Raw genomic sequence first — 25,582 nt, forward strand, 5'->3', positions numbered from 1 at the left:
CCCGGAGCTCCGGGAGCAGGGACCGTCCCGTGCCGCTCCGCTCCCCAGCCCTGCCTGCCTCCTCCCTGGTCACTGGGGCTGGTGAATTAATCACGCTGTGGCTGCTGTCGGTGCGTTTACGTGCAGCGGGCTGTGCCGGCGGCTCCCGGCGGCGGGCGGGGGAGCGGGGCTCTCCATGGCTCCGGAGGAGGTAAATGGGATCGGGGCGCTCCCCGCTCCACAGCCAGGGCAGGGGCAGGGCGGAGGGGCTCGGAGGGACAGGGCAGCTCCAACCTGCGGCCGGGGACAGCGAGGCGAGGCTGCCGCCGGAGGTGTGCGAGGTGCGCTCGCTTCGCGTCCCCCAGGCTCCCCCAAATCCTGCCCGTGGTTTAAAAATCGCTCTCTTGGCGTAAGTGCGAAGGGGCCAGGCTGACTCCACCGGCGCTGACGCTGTCAAAACCGCTGTGGCTCCAGCAGTAACAGCAGCGAGCCCCCTCCCTGCCTCCCGCCCTCCTCCCTCCCTCCCTCCGCCGGGCCACCCGCTCCTCGTGAGAAGCCAAAAGCTGCTTTTCCATCAGCTTCATCTTCCCCGCTTCCGCGACACTGAGGAAGACTTGCTAATTAATTTACATACGAGGGAATGATGTCTGAAGGAAGGAAAAAATACCCCGTTGCACCTGCTCCGCCGAGACTTGTCATCTGAATCTGGAGGAGAGCTATAAATCATGTAAAGTGCTCGCGGTGGAGTCGGCTTCTTCTGAGAGCTGTAGGATTATGTATCCAAATGCTGAATTTATATTTCCCACTAGGAAAAGACTGAAACTCAGGTCAGATATAAACTACATCATTTCATTTAAAAGAAAACTGTAGTTATTTATTGTAATTCTAGAGGGGATTTTTCTTTTCTCCTTGATTAAATAGAAAGTACTATTTAGAGCATGTAGTAATGATTTACACATTGCAGCCTGAAATCTCTTGCAGAGTTAGACGTGGTGGAGTGTAAGGATGGTGCTTTAGAATCACATATGTCCTCTTATTTTTGTCTCACATGAAAAGACTGAGAAAAAACAGGCTGTTTTACCTTCTGTTTTTAGTGTGTACAAACCCATATTTTCTGAGATACAGGACGGGGAGAACTTGGACAAGGGATAGCACAACTTCCATTGAAAATGTTGACTTTCTCAACTACAGCAACTAAAATCTGTGTGATGTCTGCTTTGATTATTTCCACCTTTGAAAAAAAGCTTAAAGAAATGTCATAAGCTACTTCCAAGAATTTCACTTACTGCCTCTAAGGCAATACTGTAATAGTTCTTGACACTTGCCTGCTAAATGAGCTGAACTGGGGAGACCTACTGTTCAGTAAGATGTTTGTGTTATTCATGTGCCAGGTATTTAATCATCAAATACAAAATGACAGCTTTAGTCTGATGAAATAATGGTTTCATATTGTAGAAATTATTAATATTTTAGTTTTGTGAAATTTCATTCATTTCACTAGGTTTGTTGCTGGTAAAACTAGACTGAGGTTCTGTCATTTCAAATGGAACTAATTTAGATTGGTGTTAATTGCTTTAGTAGCCTACCGTGTTTTTGGCAAAACTGTAAGTGGCAAATATTATTAAGTTCTTTTATTCCACTTATGTAAAAATGCTGCTTTTTGATTAAAAAGATGTTATGTGTTATACATGGTTTCTGTACATTGCATCAGAATGAGGGAATTAAGGAGTTTGTGTGCTTTGACAGCACGTGTGATTTGCAAGTTTCATAAGTTGTGAGCTTATTGTAAAAGTGTGTGTGTGTGTGTGTGTGTGTGTGTGGCAAAGGACTGCTATGCTAGTAGAAGAAACTAATAATAACACAGAAATCTGTGAGGTAAGCAAGAACATATGAGCCAGGCTAACCACTCAATATGCTTGCTTTGAAAGCAAGCCTGGATGCAGTAGTTTTCATATCGCTGTTCTACAGCAACAAAATAAGGGAGACAAAAATAAGCACAAGCCAGAAATAAAAAGACAAAAACTTTAAAGGAGACTAGTCAGGTGGGGAAAAACATTTGGAAATCAAGTCTTTCTGTCAAATCCTCGACTGTGGGTCATTGTTAAATGAAATCATACACACAGCATTTTTATAGCATTTGGTCTATACTATACTATACTACCTTGGTCTAGACTATAACCAACCAATTAATAGAGATTCAGTTGCTGAGAATTTGGTTTGTCACCAAGTAAGAGATGATAGACAGTCAATAAAAGTGGAGTTCAAACAATAACTTGGAACAGGAGAAAAGTTTGTTTTGTTTTCCAAATCTTCTGTCTCTAACTGGAAATGCTGTCATGGACACCAGTCCACAAAGTGGCCAAATTTATTAACTGGTGAACATTTATTGTTTTGAGATACTGTTATAATAGAGATACTATTTTCTGTGTAACTGGCATTCTTCTGGCCTTTGCTTTGGCTTTGTAAGTCATTAATGAAACATGGGAGTTCTGATTTGGGGTTTGAACAATACATGTCACTGCAGAAATTTCAGTCCAGTGTACATTTTTGTTCAAGTGTTGGACTGACTTATATTGGAAAAGCATTTTCTTCTTTTCTAGAACAAAATGAAAAAAAATCATTTTTCAGCCAGAGGGAGATGGGGAAATATGTTCACACTCACCAGACTTTCTTGGCCCTACAATAACGACTTGTGTTTGATACGAGGGATTGTGGGGCTGGTGAATGACAGACACGCCCACCTTTTCAACATTTGCAACAGGCTGAGCACACTGTTTGGGTGAAGAAACCACAGTGCTGCTTGTTATTGATGGACTTTGAAAGGAGCTGAATGGAGAAGAGCTGGCTGTCTGCAACATTGCTCAGTGTTCACTTACTGCCATACAAAAACTACGTGACAACTGGCCAGTAGCTGTAGTCATGTGAATATGCCCTCTCTGTTTTCTGTAGCTGTTTCTGCTTTGCTCACTGCCATGGAAAACTTCTGAATGGGTTGTTCAATGATTAACAGAAAAGTACCATGTTATGAAGGGTGGGGATAGTTGTCTGTCTTAACAGAAAGGTTAAATTACATGATTCTAAATAGTGACAGTGTTTGAGATGTATTTGCTTTGAGTACAATCAGATTCCCTCTTTGACTGTTTATATAGTAAGCAGGAATCCATTAAACTGGCAAGGAGGACAAATATTTAATGAAGACCCAAAGAGGCAATATCATTTCAGTGTGTTTGCAGTGCACTGCTCTGTTTAGCTGCTGCTTAAATCTTCTGATCTCAAGGAGATCTTCTAGTCATCTGCTTTGATGCAATGTTCTATAAAACCATTTAAGCTAGAGGGGAAGGAGTTTAAGTCTTAAGATTGTTTTATCTTAAGGTTAAAAAATTGCAAGAAGTCCTCTCATAGCCCTAGTTGAACTAGGGAATAGTGTGAGCAAAAAGTCTGGGAAGGAGGGGAGCAGAACAGGGAGTAGTTGAATCACCATAGTAATTGAGGGCTGAAGAAAAGACCTTCCTGAGCTAGAAGCAATCTTAATTTCAGTCATAAATTCATTACAGTCTATCTTTTAAGTACATTGCCCTGTTGGTCTTTCTAGAAAGAGGTTTCAAAACCTCTCTCTTAATGCTTAGAGCTTTCTTTGAACTTTCAGCCTAAATATATTCTTTGATTCCTAATTTTTAATCTCTCAATATTGTTGTTTAAAACCAACTCCTTCCTCAGTGTGTAGCCCTCAATAAATTATAAACATCGATCATGTGTCTTCCTCAGCTTTTATGTGCTAGGATCAAAAAGCAGAGCAAGCACCTTTTAGTCCACCTAGCAAAACAGAATAAATAGGAAGATACAGAAGCTAGTAGCTTGATTTTCCTGAATTCTGAACCTTATACCTGAAGGGCTTGCTCAAAGTCTTGAGTAAGAGTGCTTATGCTCCACTTGGTCTTCTGAAAATACCTTGTCAGACAATGGTGAATATCAAGTTTGTTTTGCAGATAGGCCAGGTTGGTTTCATCTGTTAAAAGTGAACATGGGTATGTGATTTATCTTCTTGTGTTCCTCTCGAATGATAAGAGACCATCACAGAAATAATCACAGAAATTGTGCTATTTGTAATCATGTGGCTTTGAAGAGTTGCTAAAGGTTTTGCCATTTCTAATATGCCTGTGCAAGTGCTCCTCCAATTTCTTCTGTAAGTTAACAAGAACCCCCCCTGTATCAAGAAGGCTTCCAATAACCAGTTTTTATCCAGGCACCTCTGCTTTTCACTATGTTTAGAGACGTGTAATAAGATGAGTGTGAAGACTGATTTCAAAGTCCATTCAATATGTTACCATTAATCACCTTTATGTCAACTTTATTTTTGTGTTATGCTTATAATTCCAACTCAGTAAATAATTGCTGGATGATGCCATATCAGATTCTTTACTGAAATCTGGAGAGAGTGGATTCTGAATTTCCTCTCCCAAAATATTTGCTTTTAAAGGGACTGGCTTCTCCCTCCCACCAAGCATTTATAAATGCTGATTAAGATCCCTCCTGAGCCTTCTCCAGGATAAAGTAACTCAGCTCTTCCTGCCTTTCTTTGTATGACAGATGCTCCAAGACCCACATCTTCTCTGCGTCCTGGATGTACATACTAGATGTACACCAGTCTGTCCATGTCCTCTCTGTACTGGGGAGCCCAGAACAGCAGCCAATATTCACTGGTGCTGAGAGGAGGATCAGCTCTCTCAACCTGCTGGCACTGTTTCTCCTGACAGAAATGTTGACTTTCATTGATACATGGGCACTTTGCTGACTCATGTTCAACTTCTTGACCACCAGGACCTTCCCCATCCTTTAGGGCCCAGTTCTTTCCACCTGGTTGATCCCAAAACTTTTACCAGTGCACACAGCTACTTCTCTCTGGGTGAAGAATGTATATTTCCTTTTGCTGAGTTTCGTTTCTCCAGCCTGTCAAGGTCCCACTTAATGGCAGCACAACTACTCCTTATTTCATATGCTCTGACTCACTGAGGGTGCCCTCAGTCCCATTATTCTGGTCTTTAAGGAAAATGGCCCCAATTCCAACAGGAGTGCACAATTAGTTATGTTCAGCTGAATTTTGTGGCACTGATCACAATCCTCCAAGCCCAGCAATTCCACTTTCTGTTTCACCTCACTTTCATGCTTCATTAATAATAATGTAATTGTTAGTAATAATAGTTAGTAGCATCAGTAATAATTTTACTGCTGCTGTGTGACCAGGAAAATTAAAAGATAAAAATGTCTCTGCACCATCTTTCCTTGCTCTGTTTAATGGCACTGGCACGTGTGTATACACACGTGCACCAAGTGACAGTTGTCTTTTTGTCTATGTCTGAGTGCATGACTGTAAATTACTCACACCATATGTTTGACACGGGGAAGATACTATATTTCACATGTCATACAGGCACTGCATTCTTTTTTTGCAATAAGTTTATTTCCCCACCTCATTTTATAGGGTGAATGAACCTCTGGACTTGTTATAGTCAAGGAGAATTTGAAATACATAATCTTTAAATTGATTGCAAAACAGAGGTGAATTAATTTCTCTGTAGCTGAAGTTTTTGAAGTCAAATTGTCTTTTCTTCAGATAAAGCAATTGTGTACCTTATGTTAAAAAATGCAAGGACTTGTTTTATGCTTCCTTCAAATAGCAAAAAAAAATTTTTATAAAAATTGCTTCTGCATTCCATCTTTTCTCTTGCTATTCACACTCATCTGCTTTGCCAGCAGCAGTGAGAAAAGACACTGCACTGCCCTCATTGCAAGCAATGCTTATGATTTCTAGGGTGAGACTCAGTGCTCCGTGTTTAAGCTCAAATTATTTGAGTTTGGTCTAGGGATAAAGCTGCTTTGCTGCAGGAAAATTCATTCAATATTGCTTGAAAGGCAGTTTTCTGTTTGTTTAGCAAGTTACTGATACTTTTGCTTTTAACTAAAAAACATATTTTGTTTACGTGAGTGCACATGGAAGAGTGATGAAGAACTTCTTAATCAAATGGCTTTCCATTTTCAGATGGCACTTAAAATGCAGAAAATGATGATTCTTTTTTTTTCTCCACCTTGAAATGAGGATATAGTAATTGTACCCTCAACTTAACACCTTGACACTGATTTTGAGAAGCAATCTTCGTGGTTTGATTCTGAATTCACATTCTGTAGTAACTCCATCAGAAAAATGGGAGAATTTTGCTTCTCTGTGTGATGCTAAGGCCTCTCAGGATGCCTCCAGAATTTGGAGAGAAATGACTCTTGGCATCTAAGCTGCAGTGAACAGGTGGGAATTCAAAAATTGGGAATGGGCACCTGTGCAAGTATGCAGCTCTAGCCTTTACTTTTAGTTCCAAAATCTATATAAATGCATATATGCTCTTCATCTGAATTTCAGAAGAATGATTACTTTGTTTTTTCTTCTTTTTGTTGTTTTCTTAAATTTCCTGTTAACACTGTACACCTGTTTAACTTGGAAAGGCAGAAATTATAAAAGGTGCAGATATAGTTATTAAGTAAAATGTTACCCATCACCTGCAGAACAACAGAGAAAATTATTTAATATTTTTTTTACTCCTACAATTCTCCAGATTGCTATCCAACCATTTTGTATCATTTAAGTTTCTTCAAGTAAAGCTGTTTAGGAAAGTACAAAAGGTGTTGAATTTAACTTTTTGTAAACTGCCAGCAGTTGACTTTTTTCCCAAGAACTCGACAACAGAAAAATATGTTCTGATATTGTATTTATTTATAATGGAATCTTAGTGGATATATGGGAAAAAAATTAAATGAGATATTAGGGATGTAGGTTATTTTGATAAATGGCAAATGGTTAGTAGGGATACTGGGTTTTAGACATGAATTAACCACGTAATTCAAATACAAGCTTCTGGATGGAGATAAACTGGACTACTTCTGTCCTTGTCATAATTTAGCATTTATATAGTGTTTACAAGGCTTAAAACTCTTTATAGATACTAATGATCTTCATTACACCTTCTGAAGGCAGGTAGGTGTTCTGCAAATTAATGGTATAGGACCAATATATTTTAGACCTAGAAATGTGCTAAAAGTTTGAGTTTTGGTAGAAATGTGTTTGAAGTTTATAAAGGGCAGACTATATCCCTCAGAGTCCAGAATCAGCTCTTACAAGATATGCTTTCATTTTCAAGGAACAAAGGTACAGGGTTTCATTCAGAATGCTTGAATAACATCATGCCTCTTTGATAACAAAGTCTAGTCAGACACAGTTTTTCCTGAGTAAAAGTGTTGGATACTATAAATAACATTTTTTAAAGGTTCACACATAATAGATCTTTAATTTACAAAAATTCTATAAGATTTAGTTTCCATTTTCTGTAAAAAGGTATTTACACATGGAAAGAGGGAGCTTGTCTCTCCTGTCTCCACCCTCCTTGGTTGACAGACTTTCCCTCCAGCAAGCAGTTGACAGCAATCAGTTTGTGGATTATTTCTGGAAGGAAAAAGTTTACAGCTTTTCTCCAACAGTAAGATTAAAAATAAAGTAGCTGTCATCTATTTCCATGGCTTAACTAGTTAAAATCATAGCCACAAAAATGCCATATTACTCAACTAAGCTGTTCACTGCATTTTGTACAGTAAGCAGACCTTATTAAAGAAAGGCAGCCAAGCCTTGCAAACAGTAGTTTGTAAAAAAAAAAATAAAATAAAATAAATTAAATTTTTACTGGAACTTCAGAGTTTGTTATTTTGTTTCTAGATACACTAATTCTTTAAGATGATCTTTACAAAGATATTACAATGAAACATTTAATTTTGTGATCTTGTCATATATGAAGGACATGTAGGTAATTCTCAGGATGAAAGAAGTTTGTATCTTATAACAATCAGATTCTTGAGCATCTTCCAGACTTGGCTCACATTAATTTTCACAGCACTGTGTTTTTCATTGCACCATTTCTAAAGGTAAATACCATCAGGTTGAAGATGGAAAATAATTTGCAATTGCCAGCTTTGACACTTTCTAGTACTAGATTTTTGAGATATAATATGAAAATAAACATTTAAGGTGTTTCTTTATCTTGCTTGCCACAGTTAGAAATCTTTAGACCTAATCCCCACACATTAGGCTGTTTCAGTCTCACAAGTCATGACTCTGTTTCCTTTGCACCAGAAGCTACCTTTAGTTCATTCTGTAATAGTTCAGTTTGCTTAAATGGTCTTTTATTGGGATTTTAAAATCTGCTTAATTTACAGAACTTCATTTTATGGCTTTGATTTTGTTTTGTACTCTACAATGTGAAATCTTCCAGTAGTTTTGACAACCTTTGTATCACTGATTTCCTGGCCATTAGTAGAGATTAGATGCTGTCCTGTAGTAGAGTAATGAAATACCCTTACCATGAGTAGACTTTTTTGTGCTTTTAGGGTTTTCTAAATTCAAGCTCTGATATGTGCACTGGAGAATGAAGAAGAACAAAAGACTCTTCATTTTCATACTCTGCTGCATTCTTATCTTAGCTCCAAGTTTCTGGACCCTGAAGATTCAATCCTGTACTGCAAACACTCCTGAGAGCTTAGGCCTCTTTAGAAATTGGAGAGCTGAACACTTGTGTTGTTTTCACTCTTATTTTAATCCTCCCTCTGCAAAATTCTGGAGTTTAATTCTGAAGTTTAAGACAGTTGTTTAAATGGTTAATTACTGGCTTTTAAAGCTTGCACTTTATCTTCTGTTTCCTGAGAGTATAAATAGTGCCAGTGATAGAAAACCAAAGTTTCAAAATTAATTTTATCTTGAAAAGAGAACTGTTATGATAATTATGCACAGAGCTTTAGAAAATGGAAATAATATAAATTTCCACTAAATAGTCATTACTCAAAGTTAGATAATCTGCTATTCTGAAAAGAACACTGTATCACTCTTCCTTTGAATCCTTGTGTGGTCACACACAGAACATTGTGCTGTAATACTCCAAGGAATTGTTCTGCTTTGCTTCTCTAGTGAAGCATTTTCCTTTAATCAAATGGAAGCCAGTAGAAATACACAAGCATTGAACAGGGCTCTCTGCTGCCTGCTGGGAGATATTTAAATTTGTGCTGGCTTGCACTAGAAAGAAATGCTGTTAAAGCATTTTGTCTTGTGTCTGTAAAAACTCTAATATTAAGTGTGTAAAATTAAAAAAAAACCAGCCAGATAATATCATATGTACTGGTTAAGGCAATTAGCTATTCAACCAATTGTGGTATAACAACATAGATTTTTTAACATGTTTATGCCTGTACAAGCTGATCACATTATTTTATACTACAAATAAAAAGTATGGACTACTCTTTTGTTTCTGCTTCACTTTTTGTGATGCAGGGGTATTCTCATTTATTAAATGGAAATAATAACTTATAAATATATATGGAAATAAATAATTAGATAGGTCTTAAATTGCAACAATTGATTTTTGAAATTGAAATTGTTTTCAATTGAAAAACAATTGAAGGTATTGTTTCAGTCAAGATGATTTTCATTTATCTATAAATGATTCCTTGCTAAGAAGGATCAGAAAAAGAAGAATGTTAAAATTACAGAGTAATTTTTAAAAATTATGAATTAAAAAATATCAGTTGTCTCTGCATATGGTGTATAATATGTGCATTAATATTTTGAAACACTCTCTGTCTGTTCAGCCATGTGCTGTTGATCCTGGTCCCACAAAATGTGTTAATTGTACAGTTATTAATAGCAATAGTTACTTTATAATTTTTCTTTTGTTGATGTTTTTTCTTGCTGATAATAAGATTACATTTATTTTTTCAATCTTTTTATAATCTTAATTTTTTTAAACAGATGGAGCAGCCAAGCATATACTGTGAGTTGTTATACAGGAAGCTTAAGGTAAGGTTCAGGGTTGAGTTTTGGGTTTGTAGTTATTGAATGAGACACAAGGATGTGCCTCATGTGCAGTGGTTTAAATGTCTTGTAGTGTGTAATTGAGGTGAATTTGTTCTTAGCACTTTAAAATGTACTTATGAAGGCATGAAGGTATTTTAGGTATCTGCATAGGTTGGTAAGAAACTTTTGGAGTGAATGGACCTGTCCACCCACTATTTCAGCATAATGCTACCTGAGAAAGTGTTGATTATATTTACTAGAATTACTGTATTCCTACTCCTAATTAACTTTAAGAGAACCACAGGTTTCAGGAATCTGATTTGTAAGGCAGAACTTACCATGCTGGCAGCAGGAAATCTGTCTAAGTAGTGGAGTTTGTTTCACCTAACTTAATGGTGTTCTTTGGTTTTGTTTTGTTTTGTTTTGTGTTTTGTTTTTTTTACCAAAGTGCAAGGGGAAAACTTCTTTCCCCTTCTACAAATTATCTAAGGAATTTTACTTCTTAAGTGAAATAATTTATTGTACTGAAGCTGTACTGGAGCTTTAGGATTCCTCAAAATACAAATTCTGCCTTCCAGTTAGTTAGATAAGTATCCAAGTATGAAATAATTTCATCTTGACCTTTTAATAACTTATTTGAATTTTGCTTCTGAGTAAATACATACTTAGCTTTAATACATTCCTCTTTAATCTGGAATGGCTCTGAAAAGTGAATATTACCATCTAATTGTTAAGGTAATAAGGAAAACATTTTCCCTATTTGAAGTTTTATACATTAGTTTATTCATATTTAATGTCAAGAAAATGAATTTAGGAAGTCTGAGTAAAATGGGAGGGGCCATAAAAGGTTTTGCTCCAAGGTAACTAGATGATCCTTTCAAAGTTAAACTGAACTAATCATTTTTACTTAAATCTTACTAATTCTATACATATATAGCACTTCTCTCTCCGTTCGGTGTATTTCACTGAATGGCCATTATATTTCTTAAAAAAATATCTGTACACATAGTTCAATATTTTAATTTGGCATAATATTCCCTAGTTTTGTGGTATTGATGTGACTTCAGATCCTAGCTGGCAAAGTAAGGTGTACTCTGTGTGATTGCCTGAGAGTAGCTACTTCATGTGCTCAAGTCATAGATCCACATTATCTCCCAGTGAAAATCCAGGCAAGTTAAAAAGACTGTTGTACCTTCTTGCCAAATAGATTTGATCTGCTGCATGTGAAAATTCTAGAGAAGCTAGTAGAGAGTAAATATAACATAATAAAAAAATTCATATACTAGTCTTTCTTGGGGGGAGCAAAGAATATGAAACACATTGAACAGTAGGTGGAAAGAGAGATGCTCCTGTTTTGCTGCAGTCTAGGTAAGAGGTATGCCTGGGATTAATCTAGTGATAAATTACTTTCTATCCTACACTCATAATCTGTGTTTATTGGACTTGTTATTGGGTAGTAATCCAATTTCTCCATATGACACCAGTGTAAAAGGGAGCTGTCTTTGCCTGCAGAGACCAGTGCCATCTATTTTCCTGCTCATCTCTTTCACAGAGCAGAAAGTGATTGTACACTGCACTGCATTTCTAAGTACAGCTTTCTTTGCCCTTCCTTGGATTCTTCATCTGGCACAGAAAACTGAAGAACTGGGTCTGTTTTGATCTACTGGGCTTGACTTTATAGATGGGGCTCAGATTGGCTGTCTGGAAAAGCTGAGCTTTCTGCTGTGAATAATCAACAGTTGGCCAGCAGCTGTATGTGGGAAGGGCTCAACTGCAGAGCCTTGCTGTGAAAAGCCAGTGTTTTATCATCCATATAATTGGTGTCTGAAATCCATCTGCAGCCATGTGTTAACAGATCACTCAGGGTAGAAATTAACAATCTCTAGCAGTGATAGCCAATTCCTGGAGAAAACCATGGATGCTACAGGAATGTGATAATGCTGAAGTGTTGATGCAGAACCAGGAAGGACAGAGCCTTAAGCCAAGGTTTTATTCTCAGAACCCTGGCCAAATGGGAGTTTAAATAGATGTTGTCTACCTACCCTGGCTGTCTTGTTTTGAGAACAGTGTAGTCTGAAGAAAAGAAGTTGAAAAATGTCCACAGTGCAGAGGAGAAATTCTATCTCTGGCATTATGAGATATAAGATACCTGAAATTAACCTTTGAAGTTAATTTTGCATGCTTATTATACTCAGTTCTTTAACTTTAGGAAGTAGAGGGTCTTCACTGTGGCAAATGCTTATCTTCATTTGTGATCCTCTGATATGAATTCTGTGTTCAGTCATTTCTGAGGCTGCAGTTAAGAAATAACATTTGTTCAGTTTGAATTTCATGCTCTTTGCTTTTGTAAGTAACAGTTCACTTCTATCCCTCTCTTTCTCCTTTTGCTTTGATTTTTTTCTCCCCAAGCATTGTGAATGTTCTTTCAAGGAAGACAATCTGTAAGCCTTAAATATCACCCTACCATTATAATTCTTAAATTGAAACCTTTGGTTTCATGTTTTTCTATATAATCTTGGTGTATATGCTGTCTTTCCCCTCTATCTGTCAGAAAGATTAATGTGAGAGTATTAACATAGCACAGCACAGGATTGTGTGAGCTAGTTCTTGTCACACTGGAAAGGACATCTATTCCTTTATTATATAGTGTGTTTGAATTTGACATGAGAGTAGGGTCCCACTGGAGGATAAATTTATCTCTTTGGAAAGCTAACAAAGGAACAATTTCATGTAACAGAAGCATCACAGAAGAGTGGTCATAGTTTTCATTGCTTACACCTTCAGAGTAAAAAGTAGAAATGGATCCAGTCATTTAGTGCAATTCTTGGATACTACAGTCACAGTAGTTGAGAGTAGTTGGATAAGTGGACAGACAAGAAAATAGGGAAAGCACGTTTAGTATTTAATTTATTTTTTAAGTATTCACTGAAGAAGCATGGGGTCACTATTTTTCACACTTCAGCCGGATTACAGAATAATTTAAACTCTATAACAATGCTAACAAGATGGGTAGCTGCTGTCTTTCATTTAAGAAGCATCAGAACAAAGGTATGTCACTCAGCAAAATAGCAATACATGTAGCTGAGGGGTTTTGCTGAAATAAATCTTAGAAGAAATGAGAAAATGGCACAAAAGTGAAAAATGAAACAAATGACCTTCTGTAAATGAGTACTTGAAGGGAGAATTCAGACACTTGTGCAAGCTTTTAGATGCCATGGTAGCTGAAGGAGAATAGCAAGGAGCAGAAGACTTGCTTGCTTGTGATTTGTTGTGCTTAGAAAAGCAGAAATTTAACTCTGTTCATAAGCAAGATTGCACCAGACACCAAGTTCCATCATCTGTTTCTTTTCTTAATCAGAAAAAACTTGGACAACTCTGTAATTTTATGTAGCTGTCTAGGTCAGCTATAGTTGAGCTGATTCCACCTTTAGCAAGAACCAACTATTTTCATGCTAAAATAAAATAAGAATGGAAAAGACAGGTCCTTCATGCTTTGAATCATTCCATCTCTGATCTGTGTAATTGGCCCAAGAGATTGCTAGAGAACTTCAGTTTTCTCATTTATTTTCCCTAGAGGACTTTAGTCTTCTAGCTGGGGGAGCAGTTATTAAATCTGCACAGGGCACTCTAACTCACTTTTGAAAGACTTGCCCTGTTCCCACTGAAATGTCTCAGAAGCCAGAGGAGGTGTTGGATGAGGAGAAGTCTGAGCACAGTTTTTGCCCCTGACTTGTTGCAAAGTATTCTGACTCACTGTATAGCAACAAAAAAAAAGGTTTTGATTTTTATTACCTCACACTTCATAAAGCAAGTAACATTAATAGAAATTTGTTCTGCTAAGTGCACAAACCAGAACAAGCTTGTTGTTTAAGATAACTGTTTAATATAAGTCTGAGTTAAATTTTCCAGAGGACAAACTTGAAAATTTGTAGAGGCATTTTAAGATTTATGACTTGTAACTGGAGATATTCAGAATTACAGATTATTAGCTAAATTGAAAAATAATGTATATTGGGGGACTGCCAAACATTTCTGAGATGGTATTTAAGACCTTTATGTGCAGATAATTATGTGTATCAGCATCCTTTGCTTATTAGGGCAAGTAAACCTGGGGAGTTGTATCTCATGCAATAATCTCTTGTATCTCTTCAGAATCATTTGGAGCTGATGGTGCCAAGGGCTGTATTTAGGTAATGCTGCCCCATAAAGAGTGCCAGATAAAGTTGTTTGCATCATGTGATTACTCACACCTCCCTCTTCATGCCCTACAATTTTGGCACCTAATAAAGCTAAAATTAAGATTCCAGGCTGTCCAAAGTCAGTGGTGGATTCAGAGACTAATTCAGCTGTCTAAGTCAGGAACACAATCTACTTTGGTTTCACAAAGCATCCTCATTTCCTGCAAACCTGAAGAAGAACTATTTAATTAAATTATGTCCTTAGGGGACAGGGAATGTTCAGACTATCTCCATCTTTACCTGACTCCTCCCTGACATAACTTGGAAAGGAAAATAATTTTCAGTAGACCATGCTCCTTGCTGTGGTGTTTGATTGAGGTTTTTTTAACATGATCTTTTTTTTATCTCACAGATCAGCTGTTCCTGCCTCTTGTACCAGTAGAGAGAATATCTGAGTGTAAGGCTGAAAATTGTTTCATTGAAAATTGATCCCTGTGCCACCCAAAGTGGTGTTCTCTAGCTGTCATCTAAGAAGCCTAAACAGAGAATCTATGTGAATATTTAAAGTTTTTTTCTGCAGCTATTCCATATTATTGTCTAATTAAAATATATAGAAAATATATTGCATGTCACTAGCAATTTTGTCACAAGGCAAACATTAAATACTCCTTGAGACCAGCTTCCTCTGCTTGGAGATCACTTCCCCACCTGTGAAGTAGTCCTAGGGAAACTCAGTAATTCAATATAAATGCTTCACAACAGAGAGAAAACCACACACTGAGATTTTCCTATCATTTCATGTCTGTCATGGAAGTTTTCAAGCAAAGATTGTCAGGCTTCTATTGTTACATTAGAAAATATATCTCCAGTAGATTGGCTGGCAGGGTTTTATGAGGACTTTATTTTGAGAATACTGAAAACTGGAAACAAATTTTCTTTCAAAAGCTGAACCTCTAATCCTCCCAAAGTGGCAGTTAAACCACTAGTACCATTAAGAATTATATCTCTGTTCTGTTTTCCTCCTTGGGTAATAAAACCCTAAGAATTCAGTGTGTTTATCCTGTAGCATCCCCTGCCAGAGCAGCAGTTACAGAATGGGTTGGGTGGAGGGACAGGGACACCTTTCACCAGACCAGGCTGCTCAAAGCTCCATCCACTGCCAGGGGTGGCATCCACAGCTCCTCTGGGCAGCCCTGTCAGAGGAGGCATTTCTTCCAAATGTCCAATATAAATCCACCCTCTGTCAGTGAAATCCATCCCCTTGTCCTGTCACTGCAAGTCCTGGTGACAAAGAGCTCCAGCTCTCCCACAGGCCCCTTTAGGCACAGGAAGGGGCAAATGTCTCCCCAAAGTCTTCTTCAACTCTCAGCCTGGATGTACAAGTCTAGCACTTGGTGATATCAGGATGAACTTCACACTGTCTCCACAATTGCTGATGCAAATTTACTATATAACTCTTCAGGATTTTAAAATTTTCTTCAGTTTTACTGAAAGTTCTGAAAATGAGGCACTACATGTTTCAATAGCCTACATCATATTTTAGCTATGAAACTCATGGTTAGAAGGAGCTGAGATTTGGGGATTTAGACACTTAAAGAGGGATCAGAATCTGTACCTGGAGTGATCTGATAAAGGTGTTTTGGGGTTTTTTTTTAAGTATAAACAACCTTTGAATAAGGACAAGTCATGCTCAGAAGCATTTCTGGTACTATCAAGTTTTCTCTTTCAACCATGAAAGTGATAATCCATTCTCTCAAATAGAAGATTGCCTTCAGATTTTAAAAGCATTCTTTTAGGTGAAAATGTATTTTCATTTTTGTTCTCTTATCGATCTGTGGTGACTGTTTTAGGAGAGGTTTTTCCTGTATTGATAAATTTTGCTAAGAAATCCCTTGCTAATCATTTCACTTACTAAGTTTTAAAGCTTTGTTGTTTGGGGCATTAAATGTAAATTGAAATGAAGTTTTGTTGAGGCTTCTTGGTTTTGATCCATTTATCAGAAACTTAACTGCAAAGTCAAATGAGGTTTTAGAGATAGATATACCTAGAGGTAGATTTCTAGAGGAAATTTCTTTAACCCAAATTTGAATTGCTGCATTTCTAAAATGCTTTTGTTGATATGTGATTATTGCAATAGTTTTTTCAAAGAGAGAAGAAAATTTCCACTGCTGTGGAAACACTGTTTCTAGCAAAGAAAAAAAGTCCATGAAAAGGAAAAAATCATTAGTTCAGTTTTCCCTGTATCTTATCATCTGGCTTAATTATCATTATACCTGCAACTAGGTCTAAAGAATGCTTTAATTCTATCTCATCTATCATTTTAAAAATATCAAATTTAAAGTCTCTCCTGGAGTCATCATTTTTTCTTTTAAATTCTAGGATTTGTTTTCAGGAAAACTGAAGAAAAATACATGTATAAACTCATATTACAGATTTATCTTCCTTCTTATTAACACTGTGTAAAATTTTGTCATATTGCCTTCTGTTTCAAATATTTTATAAAAAATGTTTTTTTATAATTTATCCTCATTTTAGTTCACCCTCTGTTCCTCAGATTATCTTTTTGGGACACTGGATACAGCTTCAGGCAACACCTTTTGCCATTTGATTATTGGTAGCAGAGCAATGAAACTGAGAATGGATTTCTAAAAATGAAAATCAGGAAGGACAGTGTAGGGCACAGATATAAGGTACTACAGAGCCCCTGGTAGATGCTGCTGTTTCTGTGCTTGAGCACTGACACAGCACACTGAGATTTATCAGATTGAGTCCCACAGACACACTGTGGGCAAACAGAGACAAGTAAACTCTTGTCAGGAGTGATGGTGTAATTGTGACAGACAGTGATCCCTGCCACTTCTACATAAATAAATACATAAACTTCCTATAATCAACCTTTTAAACAGCCTAAATGTAATGTACTTAGGCTCTTTTTCATTGTCTGATAAATAGAAATTTTAAAATATTCTGAAATGTTGGGGTTTCTTCTTTATTCTTCAGAAAAATGACCTACATTAAAGGAGTCATGAGTGCATCAGTTTCCTGAGCTGCTTCACTAAGTGATCTGTTTTGTAACATTGCACTTAGAGAAAGCCAACCATTTATAACTTCAGGCATGTGGCTAATTTTGGATAAAAACATTGCTGCTAAGAAGATTTAATATCAATGGTGTTAAGGAGCAGAGCTTATTGTTTCAATAAACAAGGCTACCCTTTAGACACTACACAGCAATATTTATTTATATTTATATTTATATTTATATTTATATTTATATTTATATTTATATTTATATTTATATTTATATTTATTTATATATTTTTCTATTTCTATTTCTATTTCTATTTCTATTTCTATTTCTATTTATATTTATATTTATATTTATATTTATATTTATATTTACACCTTCAACTTTCAAATTAAAATTACTTGATAGAACTTGATGAATACATCAGTTTCACTACAGACTGAAGTGTTTTGCAGTGCCTCAGAGCAGGCCTAGCAAAAAGGTTTCAATGTGATTTATTTGCACATTCTTCAACCCCAATCTCCAAATTTTCTCTTTCTGAGTTTCCTTCCACTTACTGTGACTGCACAGATACTACTGTGGCACTAAAGGTAGTTATTATAGATTATAATAAATGTATAAAGTAACAATTATTAAAAATATTAACTCTTGTTATTATAAAGCAACAAGAGTCAATATTTTTAATTATTAACCTCTTCACTCATACCCATACCTCTTGTTTGTTGTTTTGAACCCCTGAATATGTGCCACAGAATAGATTATATGCTATAACTATTTTTACTGGAGTTATCCATATTATGCATTGTTGGAGCTCTAGAGTATTGTACTTTTAATGAGTCAGATGTAGAAGTTTTTCTGTTGTTCTGAGAAACTTCTGATGCTTTTACCTACTCTCATAACTTGATCTCTGATTAAATAATACCAACAATTGTTTTCTGAAATTCTTGCTGCTTTATCATTGTTTCTAAGAACATCAAAGGCTAGAATGAAATTTGTATTCTTACAACTTAATTAAAATGTTTTACTGCAGAGTGCTAAGGATAACCTTCATGATCAGAGTGTGCATATGAAACAACTCATCATTAAAGTGCAGGAAAGACCCTGCACACACAGATTCCTGTGCAGGATGCATGGAGGTGATGCTGGGGCACTTTGCAGCTCGTTGTGAGAAGACATGGCATCTTAATGTCTATCTGCCTGTGTTGCTGTGATTGTAGCTCTAACTCTTGGAGGGCTGTTTTGTTTATAAACTGTATTTACTCCAGCAGAAGATGTCAGATTTCAGCAAGCCAAGATGTAGAAGGGCAGTGTAATCCCAAGCTCTCCCCAGAGGCACTGCTGTCTGACAGCTGTACAAAAATAAGCTCTTGAATAACTGAGGTGTTTTGTATCTTTTAAAAATATATTTGTTTTTGTGCTCATTATTAATACCTTTTGTCTTTTGGATTTGGTTTTGTTTGGAGTTTTTTGAGGGAGTTGATTTGGGTTTTCTTAATGCTGCAGAAAATCTCATATTTAATCAAATAGAAGAAATGCCATGTCTTCAGGGCAGACACAGAGCCAGGTGAGACCTAAGCCCAACCTGTGTTTAACTCTATGCTAATGAATAAGAATATAATAATTTATAACTACCTGTAAAGACCTTTTCTGTTTAATTATATCAATTTCTTGAGAATGCTTTTAGTGACTATTAGCAGTGTCCAAGTTCATGTTGAGCATCTGGCTCTTCTTTGTGATTCAAGTGTCTGATATATTAATTTTTGGATTGAATCTTAGGTGGATTAGATGATCCAACCTTTCTAAAACTTCCTTTCTACTTCTTTCAGGGAAAGAAACAGTGATGCTTTGATATCTGTTTCTTCTTCCTTTTCTTTTTCTTAATTATGTTTCTGCAACCATCTGTTCTTTTTGATCTAGTTTGATGCCAGAATGTTCTTATTCAGGGCAAAACTAGCTTCACAGACAATACTGTGTCATCCCTGCATCATCATAAACAGAACTGGATTTTTGCACAGGAGTAACATTTGCACAAAGTCTCCAGCTGGAAAAAAAAAATGTTACTGGTGACTTTCTTGTGACCTTTTTTCCATTGAAGTATTTCTTAAAAGCATGCTTAGTAAAATCCTGATATTTAATAAGTAGCAGTTGATATTGAAAGAAGCTCAAAGACTTTTTATTCTTTGTTGTCCAATGCAGAATTTCATGTGTGAGGCTACTCATGCCCTGACAGCACTACCTGCTGTGGCATTTTCTGATTATTAGTGATTATTGGCAGCATTTTGCAAGTATTCCACAGCAGAAAATATTTCATTATTGGTGCAGCCAAAATCTCAGTCAAGAGCTGCATTTCAAAGAATATGTACCAATGAAGTGATAAAAAAAACCACAAAAAACCAAAACTAAACAAAACAAAAAACCAAACAAACAAAAACAAAAAACAAACAAAAACCAAACAAACAAAAAAAACAACAGCAAAAAGAAAGCAAGGAAAATTATCAGGACCAGGGGATGACTTTTCAGTACAACATTATGAAAGTGAAATTTAAAGGCTTTCTAACTCTTTGGAATACTTTATTTTAAAATGTTGGTAGTTTGTTTTTCTGATGTATTTTTCACTGTGCATCAATTTTGATTCTTTATTTAGCTCCTCTGTGAATTATCTCCAGAGAGTTTAATACCACAACCTTATTTGCTATTAAGAAACTAAAAGAAAAATGGCCAAAGGTCTGGGAAAGAATATAAATTTTTAAAATGAAATTTTATATATATATGTGTTCCTGAAGTCTTTCTTTTTTTCTACTATCTATCCAGAGGATCTTTAGGTTGTCTCTAATAAAATTGAAAAGGGCTTCAAAATAAAGTCTGTGTAGTTTTCAAAGAATTTTCTTCAAAAGCAGGTTTGCAATAACACTAGCTGATGTTTTTCCTTGCAGAAGTTTATTACAGAACTTGTGCTGAGCAGGGCAGGCTTGAAGATCACTGCAGTGTCCAGGCAGGAGAGCTGCTGTCCCCCTGCAATACCCACAGGGACATCTCTGCTCACAGTGCCAGTGATCACCCAAAAACTCCCTGCTCCAGCCTGGGGCTTCTCTGCCTGCATTGGCTCCTCACCAGGAACACTCCTTTTGGAACACAACTAAATTGCACTATTTTCTTCTCAATTACATCAAATGTCCATTTTTAGAGAAGAGGAATATAAAGCATAGGTGGACAAGAACTGATGAGTTGCAATTTGAAACTAGATATAAATAGACGTGTATTGTATTTTATTTATATAATTAAAGCATGGCTTGAAAAATGCTCAAAAATATGCTTGGATGTGATAGTGTTCCTTGTGGAGTGGGTCTTTGCTCTGTGGGAAGAGCCTTTTCAGTCACTCTGGTAGTTGTTCTAATGCTTTTGCCATCTTTAGGCTTCTCTCAGAAAAGATTCACTTTCACTGGTGTGTTCTATTTCACTACAAGATTGGTCACCAGCCCCTCCAGATTTGTCCTGCACACAAGAGACACAACAAAATAGTGAGATCTCAAGGCAACTAATATTTTAGGGATTATTTTATTTACTGTATTGCAATGTGTCTTGGAATTCAAGCCTGGGACCACTGGGTGGGGCTGTACAAATGTCAAAGGCTTCTGCCTGTGAGTGCAATAGGAGCATGCACTGAGACAGCACATGGACACAAACCAAGGAGCAGGAGTGATGTAAGGCAGCAGTGAGATGTTAGATGATAATCATTCAGCAAAGAAATAACTGGCTTTTCAAGGCCAAGGAAGCAAAGAATTTGAAACAGGGCAGTGAAGTGGCTTTGCTGATACTTTCTAGGATGTTTTGTGTGCAGAAGAGCACCAGCTTTGAAATCCTTCTGCAGGTAAAGCAATGGACAACAGACAGAGTGCAGCTACAGAAAAGGATAGATTATGAAGAAAATGAGGGGAAGGAGAAGACTATACAGATTTTTGGCCTATATTGGGATAGCTTCAAATCCTTTTAACTTTCCTTCTCTTAAAGAGTTGTGCTGTAGAACATCAGAGTTAAAGCATTCATCCTACATACAGTATGTTGTAGTTTATCAGAGTTACATGTTAATCAGACAAAGTAATTTCTGTCATCTTTCAGTTCCAGTAACTACAGGATCCAAATGATTTAAAGATTGAAGTCTTCTGAGAATACATCTGATTCTTTCCTTCTGTGTGTCAGGTTGCTGAAAATTTCACTCTGAATGGCTGCTGCAATGCTTAATTAGCAAGCAGATCATAAGTGAAACTGCTTCTTCACCAACTGTGACCAGCAGGTATTGACAAGAAAGCCATGTAAACTCTACAAATGACTGCTGGTGTGCTTAAACCAGCAGAAAAATATGTTCACTTCAATGTCCCTGGGGCATTTAGCTTTGTGTTAGACAGCAGCTTTTGCTGGAAATGTGAGCACAGGGCTTGTGAACTTGCAAAAATCTATAATGTTCCAGCTGTTTGAAAAGGTCCCCACACACTTATTGGTAGAATGTTGCCAATATTTAACTCAGTAAGTTCAAAACTTTTCTTCTAGGAGATATAAAATCAAAAAAGGGATTGTCCATTTTTCCACTTTTCAAAATTGTTTTTGATCTATTTTTGTTACTCTTTTTCTTCCAGATATTGGGACTAAAGCCTTAAAGCTGTCCTTTTTCTACAGCTGCAAGAACTTTTGCTCTCTACCACCATGAAAATTTTAATTTGTCTAGTAAAAATATTGTCATAAAGGGGGAAAAAAATACAAAGATGGAGGGAAAAAAGTAAGAAGCCTTAGATAATGTGTATTAAATTCTGGAAAGAGTTGTTGCCTTTGCAGGTGAAGTCCTGCTGGGTTTTATGTTGTTAGGGGGGAATTAATTCTTCATCCTTATTGCAACCAACAGGGATTCCCAGCTCCTGCTTGTGAATAAACTGTAATATTGAACCTTCAGTGCAAGTCAGGATGCAGACAGGTGTCCAGAGCCATCTGGCTTAACCTGACCATAAATCCTCATTTGTGAAGGTGCTAATTGCTTTATCATTAGAACTTTGGGATTCAACAGACCTAGACACCTAGGAATACTTTGCATTAGAATTTTTTAGTAAACCACAGGCTACCCACAGGGGCTGTATGTGTGTATTTATATATATATCTGTACATGAAAATGTGTGTCCTTCTGTACCAAAATAATGTGAAAGTAAGATAAATTTATTTCAAATACACTATTGGAGGATTGAAGAACTCAAGGCATTTGTACCTTGATTAGTTGTGAAATTCTCTGTAATTTACTAATTTAAGAGCACTTGTGATCAGTTATGCAGAATTTCTCTTTTTATATAATTGGAAGCCAAGGTACATTTTGTGTGCCTGGTCATGGAGATATATGTACATAGTTATTATCTGCATGAATTCAAGAGTGCCATATTGTGGATTAAAACTGGAAAGAATTAATCTTGCAGACTAGTGTCAGTAAGGACTTTTGCTATCTTGGGTAATAGCTGCAATTTTAAACAATATTTTTGTAGATTGCCTAAAGGAAGTGATGAGCTTTCCATCACTGGAAATTGTATGAGATCAGGTTATACAAACATCTGTCAAGAGTGGTTTCAGTGGAGTTGACTGAGCCTTGGGGCAGAGTGACAAAGTGACCTCCTGAGGTCCCTCCCACCTCAGTGTTCTGTATTCTGGCATTGAGATGACACACATTGCAGATCTGTATATAGAAGTTACCCACTTAGAAAAGTTTATTTCTACTATTTTATCCCACTCCCATTTCTTAAGGTTAGGGGATTTGTGTGGATAAGTAGAAAAGAAAGGAGAATGGTTCCTAATTAATTATGGAAATTTCTGCAATGTAATTGGATTATTCATTGTGAGACCTACCCTGAGACTGAATGAAAGGAAGACAAAAGCAAAGCAGCACAGATCAAGACATGGAATTTGCTAAAACAACCTTTCTTATTTAAATGATGGTATGTTTAGCAGAGTTGTTAGCATTTACTAACAGGGGATGCAAAACTAATTCAGACTGTTCTGTGCAGTTCAAAACGTGCATTTGTGGCCTTTCACTGTCTGTCTGTCTCACTGAAATCATCCTGTTGATGGAATGAGGGTACAGTTACCCTCAGGACTCTCCAAAACTACAAATGCCAACGGATGGCAAAAACCATGTTCATGCCTCTGCAGCTGTGTCTGCAATTTTTTATCAACTTCCCAATCTCAAAAACCGAAATCCTAAGGGAGGTGTTAATTAAACTGGAGTTGAAAAAGTATGCTGGATAGAAAAGCTGGGTAAGGAGGAGAGGACCCAAGTGTTACCCTTGAAGTGGTCTGGTCTAATAATGACAAATTAGATCTCAGCCAGACTAATCAAGTGTTTGATTGTTCTCCCAGAGCCCAGAGTCCTAACAGCAGCCCTTCAAACACATCTTAATGACACAGCACTTTTATTACATATTTCAGTGTTTCAGTTTTGGTGTTCAGCAGAAGGAACATCAATTAGGAAACTCCAGAATGTAAATGGTTTTGCAGCAGTGATTTCCAGTACAGTTGTAGGTGCAGTTAATATAGCTTAGATGTTATGAGAAACACAACATGGCTTTTTTATTACAAACCAAGCTAAGCTTGCTAGAATTGACTGAAATTAAATCTCTTACAGAAGTGAAGCAGTAGTTTCACTGGTAGAACAGAACTGAGGTTCCTTAAACAGTGACTAATGGCTGTCACATTTCAAGCTTAATAACAATTTCTATCTGTGCATATGCATGTCAATGTTTGCTCTTTGTTGTTCAATTGAAGGCATTTGTTTTAATTTATTTAATTGGCTTTATTTTGGGTTTAATATTACTGAGTTCTTATTTTTTTAAGTCAACATTATTTGATATTGTTATTTAATATTTCTATTAAAATGCATGTCTACTACTAAACAGCAACTCTTGAGAATGTTCTTTAAATACTGCTATATAATAATAGACTGAAAGTTTTTAGGTTTTAGAAACTGACCCATTTTTAGAAATTTTTGCAACATTTGCAGATTCAGAATACAAACAGCTACTCCATATATAGAACACTCATTAAAAATGAAGCAGCAATTTAGTACAGGAATAGTTAAGAGGTCAGTGAAAGTCCCTGCAGCCTGGGACTACAGCATTTCCTTTATTTGCCATAGTTCTTAAAATTTTTCATCAGTAAGATTAAAAACTGGTAGCATAAGCTGTTATTTACCTCAGCTGGACATGCACAGTTAATTTTCTTTTTCTGAGTAGACATATTAAAATAATAAGTGCTAATAATGTAAGCACATGTGCAAATACCCACTTCCAAAGAAGACAGTGGGAGAATATATTTTCTCTTGCCTTGAAAAGTATTTAACACACATATTTTGAAGTACTTGTTAATTATATATGCTTCTATTCTTAGTTTTTTAGTGTAGCTATTATCAGGTGATATGTACCTGACTGTCCTTGTTAATATGGGCTGTATTTGTAGAAGTCTTTCATTTGGAAATCTTGTATATTAAAGGTTGTTCATTTAGTAGGGATGCATTTTAATATTAATTTAGAAGGGATGCATTAAAATTTAGTGGAAACTTCTAAAAAAGTTGCTCTATGTTTCCATGTCTACAGAGTCTTGAAATGTGTGTCAGAGTCTAATTTTTACACAAAATGACTGGTTTGAGCCTTTCTAGTTGGTGTTTTTGTTCTCCTTGCTCATTTGTCACAGTTAATCAAGTATTTAAGAATGTGTGAGTAATTCCAACCAATTTTGGAAGGGAGCTATTTACATGAACCTTAAGGCTTACCCTTGCTGAAGTTCAAATACCAGATATAACAATCTAGTTTAAATATCCCAGGATTGATGGTGAAGATCTGCCAGCTGAAGGAAATGTTGCTAAAATTGCAGCATGATAATGGAAATATATTTATATATATTTCCTGATTTTCTTTGATTACAAAATAATGTAAGCAAACACTTTTAGACTGAAATATGGCTTTTTTTCCCCCCAAGGAATTCTAATGTGTGCCTAAATTCAAGAACATGAACTAAGAGCTTTATTGGTTATCTCTGTTCAGTCATGTCTTGAATAGAGAGAAAAATGAAAATACAATTCTTAAATTTAGCTGAGATACTGACAACTGATCGTCAAGAAATAATTGCTCAGTGTCAGAGAGATTGCATAGCCTTAACCACATAATAAAATGTCAGGTGTAAAGACATTATTGGTTTATTAACATTTAACCCTTCTTATGAACTGCTCCAAAGCCATTAAACTGAGTACAAATAATTCCCACTGGCAGGTGGGGTTTATATTTTATACTTATTGTAGAGGAGGTTTATTGCAAAAATATCAGCAGGTCTCAACTGATACTTTCATCCAGGCAGTTCCAAAGCAGTGTCTTGGCATATTGAACTGAGTGGTTGGTTTCAGTCTTGGACTTCAGTAACAAAATAAGGTCCTCTAGAATGCAAAAATTTCATAATATGAATAAGTTCATTTGGTTATATATTAAATGGCTCTCTTCATCTGCTTTT

At 36.4% G+C, this 25,582-nt stretch overlaps 1 protein-coding gene across 1 annotated transcript in view; it reads left to right on the top strand.

Annotated features, from left to right (window-relative positions):
• The first annotated feature begins 157 nt into the window (after window positions 1-157).
• The window catches only part of LOC130254867 (heparan sulfate glucosamine 3-O-sulfotransferase 1-like), a 43,685-nt gene continuing 18,260 nt past the window's right edge, over window positions 158-25,582 (top strand). The window contains exon 1 of the mRNA XM_056494914.1: window positions 158-806. The gene's annotated coding sequence lies outside the window, so the exon portion shown is untranslated. The remainder of the gene's footprint in view (window positions 807-25,582) is intronic.

This window comes from Oenanthe melanoleuca, chromosome 6 (assembly GCF_029582105.1).
Source record: "Oenanthe melanoleuca isolate GR-GAL-2019-014 chromosome 6, OMel1.0, whole genome shotgun sequence".
NCBI lineage: Eukaryota > Metazoa > Chordata > Aves > Passeriformes > Muscicapidae > Oenanthe > Oenanthe melanoleuca.